Source organism: Rousettus aegyptiacus, unplaced genomic scaffold (assembly GCF_014176215.1).
Source record: "Rousettus aegyptiacus isolate mRouAeg1 unplaced genomic scaffold, mRouAeg1.p scaffold_m13_p_17, whole genome shotgun sequence".
Taxonomy (NCBI): Eukaryota; Metazoa; Chordata; class Mammalia; order Chiroptera; family Pteropodidae; genus Rousettus; species Rousettus aegyptiacus.
The window spans coordinates 45,589,784-45,607,070 of record NW_023416292.1 but is presented as its reverse complement, the minus strand read 5'-3'; the positions used below and the strand labels follow the sequence as shown (position 1 = coordinate 45,607,070).

At 36.5% G+C, this 17,287-nt stretch overlaps 1 pseudogene; it reads right to left on the bottom strand.

Moving 5' to 3' along the window:
* Nucleotides 1-1,957: 1,957 nt before the first annotated feature.
* On the bottom strand, nt 1,958-10,972 carry LOC118612942 (annotated as a pseudogene).
* Nucleotides 10,973-17,287: the final 6,315 nt, after the last annotated feature.

Here is a 17,287-nt window from a genome sequence, read left to right as displayed (position 1 = left end):
AACAATAAAACACACATAAGCAACATGAGTGACTTATACCTATATGCTGGTGGGGGAAAATGCCAGATACAAAGAATACATAGAGTTTATCCCATTTTAATAATATTATAGAAAAAATAAATCTAAGCTTAACTATCATAAAGAATATAGAAATTGTTAAGATGCCTAGCTGGCAGTGAGTTTAATTATAAATGAGTATGAAGGGTATTGGGGTAATAGAAATGTTCTATATCTAAGTGTAGTCATATTCACATGGGTGTGTACATTTGTCAAAATGAATGGAACTGTACACTTAAAATAGATGGACTGTATTACATATAAGTTAGACATCCATAAAGATTCAAAATTTTTAAAAAGAAACGACAACAAAAAATGTAACCAGTAAAAAGGATATGGGCAGACTGCAGAAGTAAACATTGCAACTCAAGTAGGTAGTATAATCTTGGTTTGTTTTCTCCCCCACCAGTTTACAAGTTGTATGTGCCTGTCTGATACTCAGTGCTTGACAAATATTACTTGAATTAGTAAGTAGAACTTAAAAGGAATCAAAGTCTAGGGAAGGATATCGTAGATAGCACCACCCTTTGGGAGATTCGTCTTTTGTTTATATCCCTCTCCTTGATCCCACACTAATTCTGAGGACCAGCTCTCTTTCTTCTTTTTCTTGATCATTCAGTGAAACTCCACTCTCCTTCACAATGGCCTGTACATCCTATCTCCCTTTGTATTTGTAACAAGCAGAAAAGAGTTAGCTCACTGTGTTTAGAAAATCAATGTTGCAAGGGGCAAAGCTGCATTTTTCTTTAAGGGTTTAGGGAGAACATGAGGAAGCAAAGAGTGTAAAATATTTCAATGCTACAACAATGTCAGGAATAAATATAGTAAAAAAGAGTAACAACACAATAGTTAATCCAACTTGGGTATGTTTTTATTTGTTCATTTTGGTTTGATTATCACCAAACCTATATTACACACAGAAAAGAACCTTTTCCATGATTATGTCCTAAAAGAGTTAAATATTGTAAGAGGAAGAAATACCTAAGTAACTGTAATGCAGGGTAAGAAGTGATGTGTGCATGTAACAGAGTATGATTGAACTGCTATCTGGATTCACTTGAGGGAGAGATCGCTTCCCACTTATGAATCAGGAAAGAAGCATCAGGAATGAGTTTTGAAGTTTGAGAACTATTGAAAGAATAAAAATTACAAGATCCTCCACACAGAGTTACAAAAATTAAATTAGCTTGCATTAACAAATGGTTATAAAGAAGAAACAGAAGAAGAATGCAATTTAAGTGGGGAATAGAAAGGATGACATCTCTCTGTTTTTCTAGGCTCCTGGCTCTCGAGTTCTCATTACAATGGAGAAGATGTGGTAAAGAATCTCATGGAATGTCTTCATGTGAGCTGAGAAAGAAGAGGAATGGGGAGAAACTCTAGATAAGTTCAAGGTGGTAATTGGGGATAAAAGGGAGTGGTCAAGAGACAAAAGCTAAGACAGGTAAAAATGAGAATAAGAAATTGAGAAACAATGAGGAAGTAAAAAGAACTCACCAGGTTTTCTTAAACCACAAAGAAAGACTACCAAAAGAATTAGGGTGCTATCACTGCCAACAGAATTAAGTTCACAGAAAGGTGATGTCCTGTGAATGTTGGAAAGACACATGGATGTCATTTTAAACTGTCAATTTTACTTCTTTGATTTTCCTATCTTATATGTTTTGGTTATGAATTCCATTAGTCATTCTATTTAGTTACTTTATTCCCATCTCTGCTCAAGGATGGCTTCTTCATTTCCCCCTAAATCTCTTACATCTGAATGCCCTTCATGTTTCATTTCTACAGTTCTGGAATCACCTATATTCCTTTCTTCTTACCTAATTCTGGCATCATAAAACTTTCCTCTGCACTACTCTCTAAGCTCAAGAACTACCTTCTCACACTTACAGATTCAATCTTACTTCCCCCAGTAGAGAATGATGTCTTGGTCACCTAGACTGCTGTGTCCCACTTGGCATGTCAAGTCAGCTGTCTCCTCAGGCTCCATAGCCAGGATCTCCTGAAGATACTATGTCTCATCATTATTTGGTGAAGGAAGTGATAGAAATGGGCAAGAAATGTATAGAAAAGTCTTAGAGGAAGAGGCTGAACTAACCTTGTCTCTGGATAGCCATCTTACCTGCATAGGGGAGACCCAAGACAAATCAGGGGCAGGTGTTTCTGATGAGCCCATGCACTGTTTCTTTGATGCTTTCATACTGATCAATGAGATAGCAGACAATCTGGGCTCTACTCTTGACCTCTGGGGATGGTACCCATGACATGTTTTGGAAACTCAAGAAATCTTATCCTTGATAAGCTACCTGAAAGAAGTCTTTTGCAGGGTCTCTAGAATATAGCTCACAGCTCACTGTCACCTGTAATTCAAAAGGATCTGGGAAAAGGGAGAAAGTGGAAAAAAACAATTAATGAAAAACATGAGAGAAACTATATAAGAACCTAGGGTCTTTTAAATAAGTGGAATGAGAATAAAGTTTTATATGGGTATGAGTTGAATCAAAGACACATTTGATCAGAAAAAAAGAGGAAAAAATGAGTGAGATGGGGAAGGGAATATAAGAGATAAATTTAAAGAAGTTTGGGGAAATGATAGGGGAGGTGCATAATATAAGTGGGGGGCAGTTAGAGAAAACAATGCGAAGGAAACTGAATGGAGAAAGAGATCAGATTTTAAGGGACAATTTTAAGAGATCAGATTTCAAGCACAGAGTGGTAAAACTGTGTGACTCTGGGTTTTAGGCCATAGAAGGGGGACCATGTAGAAAGATGTTTTTAAAGCACAAGAAAAGAACAGCCAGAAGATGAAAGAGTCTACAAGATCCTAAGGAGTCCACATCTGAAATAACCCCCAAGAAATTTATGCATGAAGATTTTTATGGTGGGATAGGAATAATGGGAAATCACCCAGAAAGGCATGAGAATGTTTCCCACAAATAAAACATTTTGGAGAATCCCCTAATTGAGTGAGTTGAACTTATATTCAAATTTTAATTGACTGGTGTAGTCTTAAATCTCTGAATTCCAAGTTAATCCAATGAAGTAGACATGAAATAACAGCTCCAAGTCTATTGGCTCCTCATTGCTGAAGTTACCCTTGGACCAGGTGTGCAGGAAAATTATTGTGCAATTTTACTTTCCTAGCCATGAGTTTGCAGCTCATTTAGCCAAGGTGAGCCCCGATTTTGTGCCTAGGATTGGTTGGCAAAGAATGAGATTTGGATGAGATAGAATATGTGTTCCTGGACCACTATGAGTGGTAGGTTAGGTTTTGTTTGCTTATTTGTTTGTTTGTTTTTTTTTGTTTTTGTCTTTTGTTGTTTCCTGGGTTTTTTAGACACACAGGAAGGAGAGAAAATAGAAAATTAACCTGTTACTAGAGAGAGGGAGAAACATAGTGATTAGTTTAACAATGATATTTTCCTGACACAGAACCTCATTCTCTACTATCATTCTTCAAAGTGTAAACTGGACCTAGAGATAGGATTCCTCAGATTGTAAGCACTCTGTCATCCTTAAAATCCAGATGCATATTGGGAAAATTCACCATCTGGGCCTCCTGAGAGATGTTCTTAGTGTCCACACTGTCACCACCTGACAGAATAGTCTACATTGCAGGTTGCAAGAATAGCATGCCATTTGCAGATGTTTCCTCTTTCCTTTCTGTTCTAAGCAAACTTATCCCCCAGAATTCAGAAACTCTGAATTCTGACTTCTTGCTTCCAGCAATAGACAACCTCCCCACCAACCACTGACTTCAACAAAGAAAATCTGTTTCTTCCTTCCACCTTGGGCCTCCTACTTGATCTTTCATTTCCTCTCCAGCTCTGACTAAGGATATTCTCTCTTGTCTGATTTCAGCTGTTGTCCATATCACTAGCCTTCACCCTGTCTATTTCCCCTTCTCAACTGTCATGGGCAAAATTGTGTGTGACATTGAAAGGTCACTTCACCTCTCTGGGACTTCCATCTCATCTCTAAAACAAACGAACAACAACAAAAAAAAAAGAAAAAGAGAGAGCGAGAGAGAGAGAAATAGCATGGCTTCCCTGGACACCGCTTGTTTGAACAGATCACAATTCTACAGTTTCTTCACTCAACTCTACTTCCAGGCTCCATTATGCCCCCTCTTCTGGGCACTCCATTCTATCTCCCCCCTTAATATCCTCAAAGTATTCTCTTTGCCATTCAACCATTATTCCTCCACCTTTCTCATTTCTTGACTCTCACTGGCTTATTTATATTTTGGAGAATTTGCTTTTTCACGTCTCCTATGATTTCCCAATGCAACTATATAAACTATAGCCAGCTTTTCATTATCCTTAGAGATAAAATTGCAGCCATCCAAGAGTTTATATATGTGTGTGTGTGTGTGTGTGTAATATATATATATATATATATATATATATATATATATATATATATATATATACATATACATATATATGTCCTCCTAATGAGTTTAATTTATATATTCTCTAACCAAAAAAATCCCTCAACACATGCTTGGCACCAAGTATCTTAGTAAATGTATTAACATAACATAATTTACAACATATTCACTTCTATCAAGGAGCTTCAAGCCACAGAAGTATATGTAAACCAAGAATTAAAATTTATTATGATGATTGCAATTTCTGTGTCTAGAATCCCAGATACAAGCCTGTTCAGAACAATGTTTTCCAGGAAGACATTTTGACTACTTAACCCTTGAGGCATTCATAATTGGAAGTCTCAGAAGAGCAGCATGCTTTTCAACCAGAAAGCTAAACTTCTGTGCAGAGTACAACTGGAAGTCAGAAAATTCAACTTTTCAAGATATACAAGGGGAGACATTAGACAACCATGTTTAAGTTAAATTTTGTTATCTGACAAAAAATGCATTGTCAAAAAGCTGTAACACTTGTTAATATTTTAGTTTAGTTTAAGTAGTTGATTTGAGAAGTAGTTGGTGATTTGTCAATGGTCCTGACTGGTTAATGTGTGTGAATACATAAACGCAAAATCTTTTTGATACCTAGACCTTATGATTATTATTATAGTATCTCTTCAAAAACTTTAAGTAATTACTGAATGCAAAAAGTAGTTATTAAAACTCCGTTTGTAGCATTATTTCTCTTTCATATTTGTCACATTAATAATGAGGCTGAAAATTACACTCAATGAGCTCTTTCTATCATGGCCACAGATATTTGGCAATTTCTATGAGCTACAAACACATTGAACAACAACACACAGTTTAAGCCCCACCTAAATCACTCACAAGAACCAGATCTCATCTTTTCCTGAATCTCCTTGTCAATGGCAAAATCTTAGTTTGTAGTTTAGTAAAGTATAGTTGCTGTAGTGTTATATTTTTATCATATTTCACCCTCTGTGGGCCTATAGGAAAAACATAATCCCCCACTCTCTTGTAACTGAGTACTGGGCAATAGAGTATGCTCTGCTGGAGATATCAGCCACTCAGGTCTGACCATGTAAAATATCATATTCGATCATATTGCTTTTAGTGTCAGCTTGGAGGTCACCTGTTCCACATGGCAGAGCATCAAGACAAAGAAGGACTTACTGATCTGCATGTAGTTTGCCTGCATGAGAAATAAACTCTGCTGTGTTTAACCTCTAATATGCTCAAGTTTATTTATTACTGCAATATTAACCTATCTATGCTGGTTAATGTTATAGAACTCCTTGCTCCTGAATTCAGAAACAAGTGAAATAAAGATATAGAGTATAAGATAGATGGATCAAATTGTCAACTTTGCATAACTTCTTGAAAAAACTTCTAGGGAATTTCCATTAAGTGTATAATGCCAGTAATCTTGCCGGTATTGAACTCCAAATGAAGAAGTCTTACTGTTAAAAACTGATTATTTGTGTTCCTTCAAAATTCATATGTTGAAGCCCTAATCCACATTGTTACTGGATTTGGAGATGGGCCTCTAAGAAAGACATTAAGGTTAAATGAGATCCTAAGAGTGGGACTTTATAAGACAAGACATCACAGAGTGAGCTTTCTCTTTTCTCTCCCTTTGTCTCTCTGTCTCTGTTTCTCTCTTTCTCTCTCACTGTCTCTCTCTCTCTCCCTCTCTACCTCTCTCTGTCTTCATCACTTTCTCCCTGCCCCCTGACTCTCTCTCTTTCCACGTACTCTCCCTCTCTCTCTCTGACTCTTTGTCTCTCTGTCTCTCTGTCTCTCTCTCTCTCTCCACATGCATTGAGGAAAAGTCATGTGAAGACACATCAAGAAGACAAGAAGACAACTATCTCAAGCCATGAAGAAAGCCTGAACTAGAAACCAAATTATTTATGTATGTTCTCTCCTGTACTCACTACTGAGCTATTTCACTCTATTTTCATGGAGGATAATATGGTGTAAGAGGTAGATGGGATAAAAAAAGGTTAAATATGTGGTGACAGAAAAAAATCTAACTATGGGAGGTGAACACGCAATGCAATATATATGCCTTATTGTTAAATTGTATGCCTGAAACTTATTGAATTTCATTAACCAATGTCACCATTAGAAAGAGAGAGAGAGAGAGAGAGAGAGAGAGAGAGAGAGAGAGAGAGAGAGAGAGAGAGAGAGAGAGAATGTATAAGGAGTGAGGAAAGAAACAAAAAGTATTTATTTAGGAAAATTTCTTCTTCAGTGAAACTAGAAGAATAGATAACAGCTTCATCACATGCTCTACCAATATCCATGCAATTTTCTAAGCAAAAACCTAAAAAATCTTATTCTTTGGAAACATCTCTCCTTTATTCCCCACAGTTACTATGTCATCATATTATTTTTCTCTTCAGTTTGTTAAATATCTCTCCTCTTTATCCTCACTGACATTTTATTGTGGATGAAAAAAGTTGTAAAGTAACCTTACAGGGTGATTGGGTCATAAATTTCTAACTGGGCAGGTCCTGGTGGGTAGTCATATCCTAGGCATATGAATTTTTAGCAAAAGGTTTATCTTTGCTTTAAGCAAGCCCTGTCCATAGTTTCTGTGCATCTATGTTCACACACCTTTGAAAGCAAGTGTAACCACCCTCAAGAGAGCACATAATCTTGTTAATTATCCTATAATTCAAACCCCAACTTGCTTTCTCTCATCTCTATGTAATCTTCCTTAATTTCAAATACATAAGTTGCAAAACTGTTATTCTCTGGAGTATTTGAAATCTTGCTTTCCGGCATGTGTAGTCAGTTCAGTTAAAATAAACTCCTATAAAATTCTCTATAGGTTTGAAATTTCTTACATCAACATTATGTGTGACCTGAATTACTGCCACAATCCCTTAGCTGTATATTGCAATCTAAATGTTCTCCATATCTATTCAGCACCCTGCTTAAGAATTGCTACATAAAATTTAAACTGCATCATGTCAAGTTCATGCTTAAAACACTTCAATTAGTTTTATGAAAAATAATCCAAACTCCTAAGTATGTCATTTTTATACACAAAGTCTCATATAACTCAATCTCCAACAAAAAGGAATGTGGGATAAAATGGGCTCTGTGAAAAAAGGGAAACTGGCAAACTATTTGTACCAAAGTATACTATGAACATAGATCCAAGAATCTAAAATCTATATAAAATGTAATAAGGGAAAGAACTAATTATATAAGCCCTGTTAACACATAAAATCTGAAAAAGAATAATCTGAGATGGATGGAGAATCCTATTATTAGAATCCAGCCTGACTAGAGTGTCCTGTCCATTCTGAGGGAGCCCAGTGCTCTTCCTCTGTTACCAGTCTTCCCCAGGCTCCTGCTTTTTGTCCCATAGGTGATCAGGCCACAGGTATCCTCATGTTTACCTTTGCTTGAGTTTTACCTGGCACTCCCTTAAGTTCACCTCAGTGGGTGATTTTTGTTCCTCTAGAGAGTACTCTTCGGAACTGTGATGGCATGTCCCCACCTCACATAGTCACATGCTCTATCACCCACCTTTTTGTCAACAGAAACCTTGTCCTCTGCCCACTTCCTTATTTGAAAAACCCCACTGACTCCCACAACCACATGTCTTTTATAGTGTTTTTCATTTCCCTGTCAGCCTTTCTTCAAGTTTATCTCTCCCCTTTCTGGCTTCCAACAGCAGTCCCTTCCTCTATTCTGTGTCTTCCTACATTTTATATTTACAACAGTGGAAAGAGCCCCATCCTGAAAGCAAAGATAAACTCCTAGATAAACCATTTACTAGAATGCATAGATCATCATTCCAGGTCTCTGTTTCCCCCATTGTAAGAATGACTGGATTAAAAGAACTTTATATTCTCTAATTCCACTTTAACATTCTTTGACTTGATCCCTGTTCACTATAATTTTGATTTATTATGGATAAAAAAGGGGTTCCACAGAAAGTAACTTCATAGGGTGACCTAATCATAAATTCCAACCTGCACATTGGCTGTAAAAGAAACTGGTCACCAACCTGGCATTTTCTTGAAGTGACTCTATCAAACCTTGGTAATAGTGTAAGATGTTCCTTTTCAAAAATGTCGGCTTATAAATTCCTTCATCTAAGTCCAGCTTATATGCACTATGACACATAAAGAAATGTAAAAAACAAAAAATGGGGAGCCTGGGAGCCGGGAAGAATCAAGCTATCATCTTGGGTTTTTCATAGCCCCAACTATTTGTTTAAATTACAACCATTTTTCACCCATAAAATATACCCTAGAAGTTTTCATCACTTATTTTTACGATGCTTCCCATGCAATTTCAAATCTTTTTGAGGTAGGATAGCTAACGTAGAGATGTCCCCTTCCCCTCTTAGATATGACTCCAGAAATTTTTTTCTTTTCTTCAGACCTCCCCTTATTTTAGCCCTGACAAGGGGAGATAAGCCAAAAGTGGTCTCTTCCTGCTTAGATGACATTTTTTGCTAAGGCATGACCTTTGACTAATTATAATATTATTATCTCATCCACATTGCAAATACTACAGTTCCAACATGCACCTTTTGCCATAACTGTTCTGAAAATACCATATAAGGAATAAAAAGTGAGGACTCAGGTTCCAACCTACTGGAAGTAGACAACAAGTTGAAGTCAGTACATTTCTGTGCTCTGCCCCAAGAAGAACAAAAGCCTGTAGTGGAGACATGCTTTCTCTCTCTCTATCTCTCTCTCTCCCTCTCTCTCTCTCCTTGCATCCTCCTCTTGAGTGTGTACTTTCACTTTAATAAACCTTAGGCTTTCCTGCTGGCTCTCTGTCTTGCCCTTAAATTCTTTCTTAAAATGTAAGACAAGAATCTCGTCACTAGGGGTCTGAGCTCTCTGGCTACAACTTGAGGTGTTCCAGGGACCCTTCTGGAACACCACAAAGTTATTCCTACATATTTTGACATTTCAACAATTAAAATCTCACTGTCTAATGAAAACTAAGAAGTAATCAATTAGCATTCTTTAGCTTGGACATTTATAACTTCTAGAAACATCGTTAATAGACATAAATATCAATTATTGCATGGACTTACTTTTGTAAAACCCAGGCAAAATTAAGACACGTCTGTTTCACTTAACCAACATATTTAAGGCACTTTTTATTTTTTAATTCTTTTATAATTTATTTATTAATTTTAATTAGTTTCAAGTACACAGTACATTGGTTAGACATCTATATAGTTCATAAAACAATCCCCTCAGTTGCTTCCTCCCTCCCCTGGCCCTCCTTCTATCCAACATATTAATGCTAACTGTATTCCCTATGCTGTGATCTTTCTTTCCATAACCATCTATCACCAACTAATTTGTACTTGTTTAACCCTTCACTCCATTCTCCCAACCCCACAACCCCACTTCCCTTCTGTCTGTTATCAAATTGTCCACTATATTTTTGTGTGTCTGTTTTTGATTAGTTTGTTCTTTTTTTTTTAGATTCTGCATAAAAGTGAAATAATATGGTATTTATCTTTCTCTCTCTGACTTAAATATGTTATAGGTCCATCAAGGTAATATCTTTTTCCATCCCCTTCCTTTTGGTCTCTGTGTGTCTTTTAATCTGAAGTGAGTCTCTTGTAGGCAGCATGTAGGGATGTTTTCGTATCCATTAAGCCACTCTCTCTTTTAGTTAGAGCACTTAATTTTTTTCCATTTTATGTACTTATTGATAGGAACATACTTGTTACCATTCTTAATTACTGTTTTTGATACATTTTTTTTTCTTAAGTCTCTCCATCATTTCCCGTAATACTGTCTTGGTGGTGATAAATTCCTGCAACTTGTTTTTGTCTGGGAAGCTCTTTATCTGTTCTTCCTCTCTAAATGATGTATTTTTGGTTGTAGATTCTGGGTCTTCATCATGTCAAATATTTTGTGCCAAGCCTTTCTGTCCTGCATAGTTTCTTTTGAGAAATCAGCTGCCAGTCTTATGGTTGTTCCCTTGTAGGTAATTATCTGCTTTTCTCTTCCTGCTTTTAAGATTCTCTCTTTGTACTTAACCTTTGACATTTTAATTATGATGTATCTTGGTGTCAGCCTCTTTGGATTCCTGGTTTTGGGGATTCTCTGTCTTTCCTGAACGCGTATGTTTATTTCCTTCACCAGTTTAGGATATTTTTCCATCATTGTTTCTTCAAAAAGCTGTTTGACATTTTGTTCTCCTACCAGTACACCGATGAGATGAACATTTTTACCTTTAATGGTCTTCCATCACCCGAGTGGCTGAGTGGGATGGAGGGTGGCAGTGGCAGTGGCAGCTGTAAGGGGCAGCCAGCAGCTGCAGATGTCAGCTGCAAATGCCTATTAAAGGAGCCATACCCATGAGCAGTCTTGCGTGGTGCCGGACCTGCGCGCTCTGTGCACCAGTGCTGGTTTGGCCATCCTCGGGGGGCACCAGGGACTTATGGGGAGACACTAAATTGTCAGAGTGAGGGCCGAGATGAGACTCGCTAAGTACAGAAGTGCCAGTGATATCCATTGTTTCTCTGTTGAGCCCTCCCCAATCCCAGTGCAAGGACACAGAGCCACCACAGCCGTAATGTCATCGAACTGGGTTACAGAGGTCACTCCACCCAGAGGATTCCCGGAAACTCTGCCTCCCACAGCTTGTGCCCCACCCCACCCCCACCTAAGCCACATCCAGGTTTATCCTCAGAGTCAGGTGCTCCTTGCTGAGCAGCACCTTGTCTCACACTGGTTGCAGCTGGCCTCAGTTTGTGGTGTGGTCTTTTGAGGCAACTATAAGTATAGCATTTGTGGATTGCTTGCTGAATCTTAACGAGTGGCCCTGGAGAAGCAGAGGCTTGGGCTAAGTTTGGCCTGCAGCTGAACCCTTCTCAGTACTGTGCCACTGAACACCTGCTACACAAGTCCACACTAATAAGACTGAGAGACTTAGGAGCTTTGCTTAGTACATAGAAACAGACATGGAAAAGCAGCCAAAATGGGAAGACAAAGAAGCAGAAACCATATGAGAAAACAGAACAAAAATCCAGAAATAATGGAGTCAAGCAATCTAACAGATGTAGAGTTCAAAATACTGGTTATAAAGATGCTTGATGAATTTTTTGGAAGTAAAGATAAAATCAACAAAGAGATAAAAATACATAAAAATAGAAATCAAAATCATAAAAGGGAACCAGTCTGAAATGAAGAACACATTATTTGAGATGAGAAGCTCATTAAATGGAATAAACAAAGAAATAAGCAAAGTGAATAAAGAAGAGGATCAAATGGCCTATTTAGAGCACAGGGAAGCCAATCAGAACACTCAATCAGAATGGCAAGAAAAAAGGTGTCCTGTGGGGCCCAGTCACAAAGTCTCCTTGGTTACCTGAATCAGATGTGTTTCTTGTATGGATTGTGTGTACCCTCCTATGGTGGCTGTCTGTATCTGCTCGTTAGGGTGGAAAAACACTCAATAAAGAAACAGTCATTTCTGCCAGCATTTCTCTCTTGGAAAAAGCTGTCCCTATAGCCCTCATCCTGAAGCCAGACAACTCAGTTCCTTTCTGTATATCCCTAGTACCTTTCAAGTTACCACCCAAACACTGAAGCTCAGAGTGAGGGAATCCTTCTGCAAAAGAGTTCCTTCATAGGCATTTTAAGGGGAACACCTGGGACTCCAGCTACTCTCCATCTCACTCAGCTACAATTTCCACTGGTTTCAAAGCCAGATATTTTGGGCACTGGAGCCCTGGACCGGGGAGTCTGCTGCGACCCCTTTCTCTTCCAGGGTGACCTCCATAGCTGAGATAGCCTTCCTGATTCTCAACTGTCATTTGTGGGAGTGAGACCAGCCCATTTCATGTTTCCACACTGCCTACCAGTCTTGAGGTGGCTTCTTTTGTATGTCCTTATTTGTAGGACTTAGTTTCGAACTTCAGGCAACTCCAAATGATGATTATTTTGTGCCTTGGTTGTAATAAGATGTGGTTGTAGGAGGAGGGGAGCACAACTTTTATCTACTCTTCCATCTTGCTCAGAGTGCCCATCCTTTAATTCTTGAAATTACAATTCATGTTTCAGAAATCTGAAAAATAAACAACTGATATAGACAAATTGAGATGACATAGTAGGAGGTGATTCCTGAGTCTGTGTAAAAACCACATGAATTCAAAATGAGTTTCTTCATATGTCTCCTGTTGGACCATGATGCCAGTTCCAAATAATATAGAAGAGGAACCAAATTTGGACCATCTCATCTAGGCTGCATACCTAGTATAGACTGAAGTCAAGTAAAAACTGAAACTAATTGTTTTGCTTCTTAATATTTTAAAATAATCCATATCTAAGAACTCTATGATTCTTTTAACAGAATCCTTGCCTCATCATTCCTGCTGAGCTAGCCAAATTGAACACTTATGCTTATAGAATCACCTGAAGACTTCCTAAGAGTTTCTTTGCCTCATAGCCTGTGTTTTCAATACTGACTTTGTTTGCGAGGCCTATGCATTTATTTCAGATTCAGTAGTAAATCTCTTCTTTTACAGGAACAAACTCTTACTCTAGTGAATGCTGTAGCCAGCCACCGACTTTACCCGTTAAGGAAAACTTTGATTACCACTTGCAGATCTTCCTTGATTTTTGTTTTAAGTTACACTTCTTCCCTAGGTTCAATATAGATAAAGTTATTTTTTCTAATATGAATTTCTCTCAGTAAAATGAGTTATAAAATATTTCACTTCTTTTTCCCAGAAGTTCACTCTGATTTCTATAATTTTTTTCACATAAATTTCAAAATAGCTTGTTGTATTCTCTGTCTTGTCTTAGAAAACATACAGATAATTATCAACAAAATATACAAGCAAATAACATGAGGTTCATTGTCAAAAACTTGGTTTAGCTTTAGAAAAAATAAATAATTCATATAAGTCATCGCAGTGGGAAAAATAAAAAACTACAGGTAAACATGTAATGAACAAGAGCCAACAACCTTTCGCTGCTATTCAGTGAAAATCCTGGATTAATTTAAATCAAGTTGGCTTCAGGATGACAGAAAATTCAAATAAACAATCTTTAAAATAATGTAGTTATAATTATTTCTCTTGAAAAGCCTGGGAGTAGGCAATTTTGTGTTGCTTTGGCATTTTATTATGTCAAGGATCTGGTTCTCAGTTTTGTCTTTTGTTTCACGTTGGTTTGTTTTGTTTTCTTTTGGTCTTTATCATACTTGGTCCTCTTTCCAAAGGGTGGCAGAATCCTGAGATGGTTGTCAGAGGCGCTTTTATCAAGCTCACCTTTTAACCAACAAAAATGAAAGAAGCTGAGCACACCCACTTCCAACTGTTTCAGATCTACCCGCAGAAGCTGTACACTCCATTAACCAGACCATGGTCACATAACCACAACAAGCTCTGCATTTTACAGATAATAGAAAACTGTTGTATATACTGTCACTCACTATGTATAGGGTATCATGACATTTTGTTTTTTAATCGATTTCTTTTTTGGTTTTATCTTATTTTACTAGCCACATATTCCCTTGGAGTTAATAGCTATATTACTATTGTTATATTTTTAATATTATATACATACTTATGTAAGTAATTTTCACTTATTTTCAGAGCTAAGAAGTTATTGTGAATGCAAGCATGGTTTGTAAACTGCTTGATGATTTGGGAGCCTTAACTCTTCTGATTTTTGAGTAATTAACAAAGATGCTGAAACTTTGTTTTAATGTCTACTGCCACCCAGTGGTAAAATATAGAAAATTATCCCCATCTGTATAGCCTTTGATGATTACAAGAACCCTGAAATTTTTGTTAAGTTCAGGAGGGTCCCATCCCTACCTCCGTAGTGTGAAAACCAGACTCCTCTCTTACTTTTTCTGTGCGAACCAGACCTTGCAACGTCCAGGTTGACAACGCTACATGTTCACTTCATGAACTTTCCTCTTTTCCCTGACAATTTACCTTCCAGAAATACTCCCACCGAAAAAGCCTGCCTCAAGCCCGGTACAAATTTCTGGTGCCCTCGCACTCTAGACTGATGCCATCTTCAGCTCAGCCCGATTGTTACTCTGCTACAATAAACCTTGCTTAACCCCTTTGGCCTTGTGTGTTCCTCTTTCACTGAACATAACAGTTTTTAACCAGAGGGTTTCTGTGCTTAGAAATATATTACACAACATTATATATTTACATGTTTCTTCTCTGAGAAGGTAATACCTATGGGGCAATCCATCATCCCAATTCATATTCTATAGAGCATCGTTAAATATTCTCCAATTTTTGTTTTGTTGTGTTTTGCCTTTGGAATCTTAAGTGCAGATTGTTGAGTAAATCTCCATTTATGGCTCATGGATATTATTTGATCTGAGCAGACTTCTGTAAGCTATTTGATGATCGATTTATCCTCATTTTCTTCTCTTCCCCACATTCTAATGTGTTAAAGTGTTATCTTCTGTTTCTATGTATTCTTATAAAATATGGTGCTGTTTAACATGAACAACTTTAATTTCAACAAAAGGTACATTTCCTCTATTAACATTTTGTTCAGCATTCTTTTAAAGACCTTCCATAGTACTCTGTGTCTTGTCTTTTGTTTCTGCCTGCTGCATAGAACCCCATAGTGTGCATCTACTGCATTTTACTTATGTGTTCCCATAAGAATGAACATCTAGGATGTTTTCAACACCTCCAACACCTCACTACCTTATAATAAACATCTTTATATATGTTCCTCAGACACCTCCCTACCTTATAATAAACATCTTTATATATATGTTCTGTTATGCATATTCAGAAGTGAGCTTTCAGACTAAACATGTACATCATTAGACAAGATATTGTCTCAAGCTCTCCAAAATTACTTCACTATCAATGCATGGAAATCCCCACCTCCTCCAAATCCCTACAATCATTGGGCTTCCGCAGCTTTCAGATTTTGCCAATTTGATATAAAATGAGATCGTATATTAACTTGCATTGCTCTAATTACCAATGAGTTAGAATCCAACTTTAATTTCAACAATAGATATTACATGTATACTTCATTTATTAATGTATTTTATTCAGCACTTCTAAAGACCTTCTCACATAACGTGTATATAGGTATAAAAATACATATATACATTTTACAAATAAATGTTTTTAAAGTTGTGAAGTCTACTATATATGTTACTTCAGAAGCATTTATGAACCAGAAAAAGAAAATTTGGGTTTACCTATATAAAAACAATGCATGGTAATAAGATTGCAAAAACTAATCCTCAGCTCATTATTTAAAAATCTCAGAATATTTAAAATTAAACAAAAGCAGAAAGCAAAAACGTATGAGTACAGATACACACTTTGTTCATAGTCCATGTCTGCATCCCCTTTTATATACGGAGGTACTGAATGCACAGATTACCACAGAAAATTGAACAAAACACATGTAAGCCATTTCTGAAACTCGTGGACCACAGTAATTGTCACATTCACCAGTGAATGTCTCTAACTTCAATAGAGTCACACAGAAAATGAATTTCAAAGTGAGAATGGTTAATGCTAATTTTCACAACACATGATATAGATCGATTTTTCCTTTAACCTTTCTAAAATTCTTCCTTATCACTTGCTCTTACCTATGATGAAACATATTGTGTGTAGATGTGGCTAAGTCTATCATAAGAAGAAATTTCCCTCCCCTTGTTTTTCACTGGAATTATGATAATAAAATTAAAATAATGTCATAAGTTCTCTTTAATCTTTCCTTCTAGAACTGAGAAATTTCCTATAAACGTGCAGCCTGCTATGGACTTGGTCAGTTAAACATACTCTGAAGTGTGATAAGAAAAAGATTTTGTAAAAAGAGCATCAGAAACCAGTAAAATAATTAGTAATTAAAGAATTCATGATTAAACCATTGTAAGAAGTAAACAAATATTTATAAATGTGATGATCCAATGATGTGTTAAATCTTCTGTCATTTACAAAGCTGACTATAGACATCTGGTCACATTGCCTGTATTCCCTTTGAAAAAATAATATTTTATATGACATTAAAAAGTTAAGAAAAAAATTTAATTACATTTTTTAATTTAATTAAATTTAATTAATAAATTTAATAAAATTATCAAATACTAATTTACATACTTTTACTGTTCAACACAATTTCACATTTTAAAATATCTCATCTTCTACTCGATCAAATTGCTTTTATATCAAATAACCAGGAAATGGAACACAGATAGGGTGGGATATAATACCCAACACCTTATGTGTTTTCACAAATGAAGCAGCTTTGCCATCATTCACTTATTCACTTCCCTGGTCTACCTACTAATTCTGATAATATGGTCAACTCCTTCCAATTGAGAAAGCCCAGGAGGTTTATGTATCAACTTATATTTTCTTCTAAATCCAATTACATACCTGCCAAACATTTGATTTTTTTTTTGAGCAGAATCTCAGTGGTAGATATTATTATCCTCTAAATAGGAGCCCAAATTTTTGTGGCTGAAACAGAGTGTTTAAGAAACCAACAGGAATGTGTATTAGGAGACAAGAAAGCTCTATATTTATTATATGGTGGGATTCATGAAGCCTATCAATGGAGAAAAGAAGAAATAATCTTCAAAGATATTGTATCTTTGAAGAAAAGCTGGGAAAGAAGAGCTTGGAGGGATTCTGATGTTTGACTCTGGATGATTAAATACAGCCATCAAAAAAGAAACAAGCTTGGAAAAAGACATTTATTATAGTTTAAATACCTGGAGGCACAGCTGCTTCACATATATTTTGGAATATATTTCAGTAAATATGTTTATGATACAAATAGTAAAAGCTGAATATACAATGATTGCATG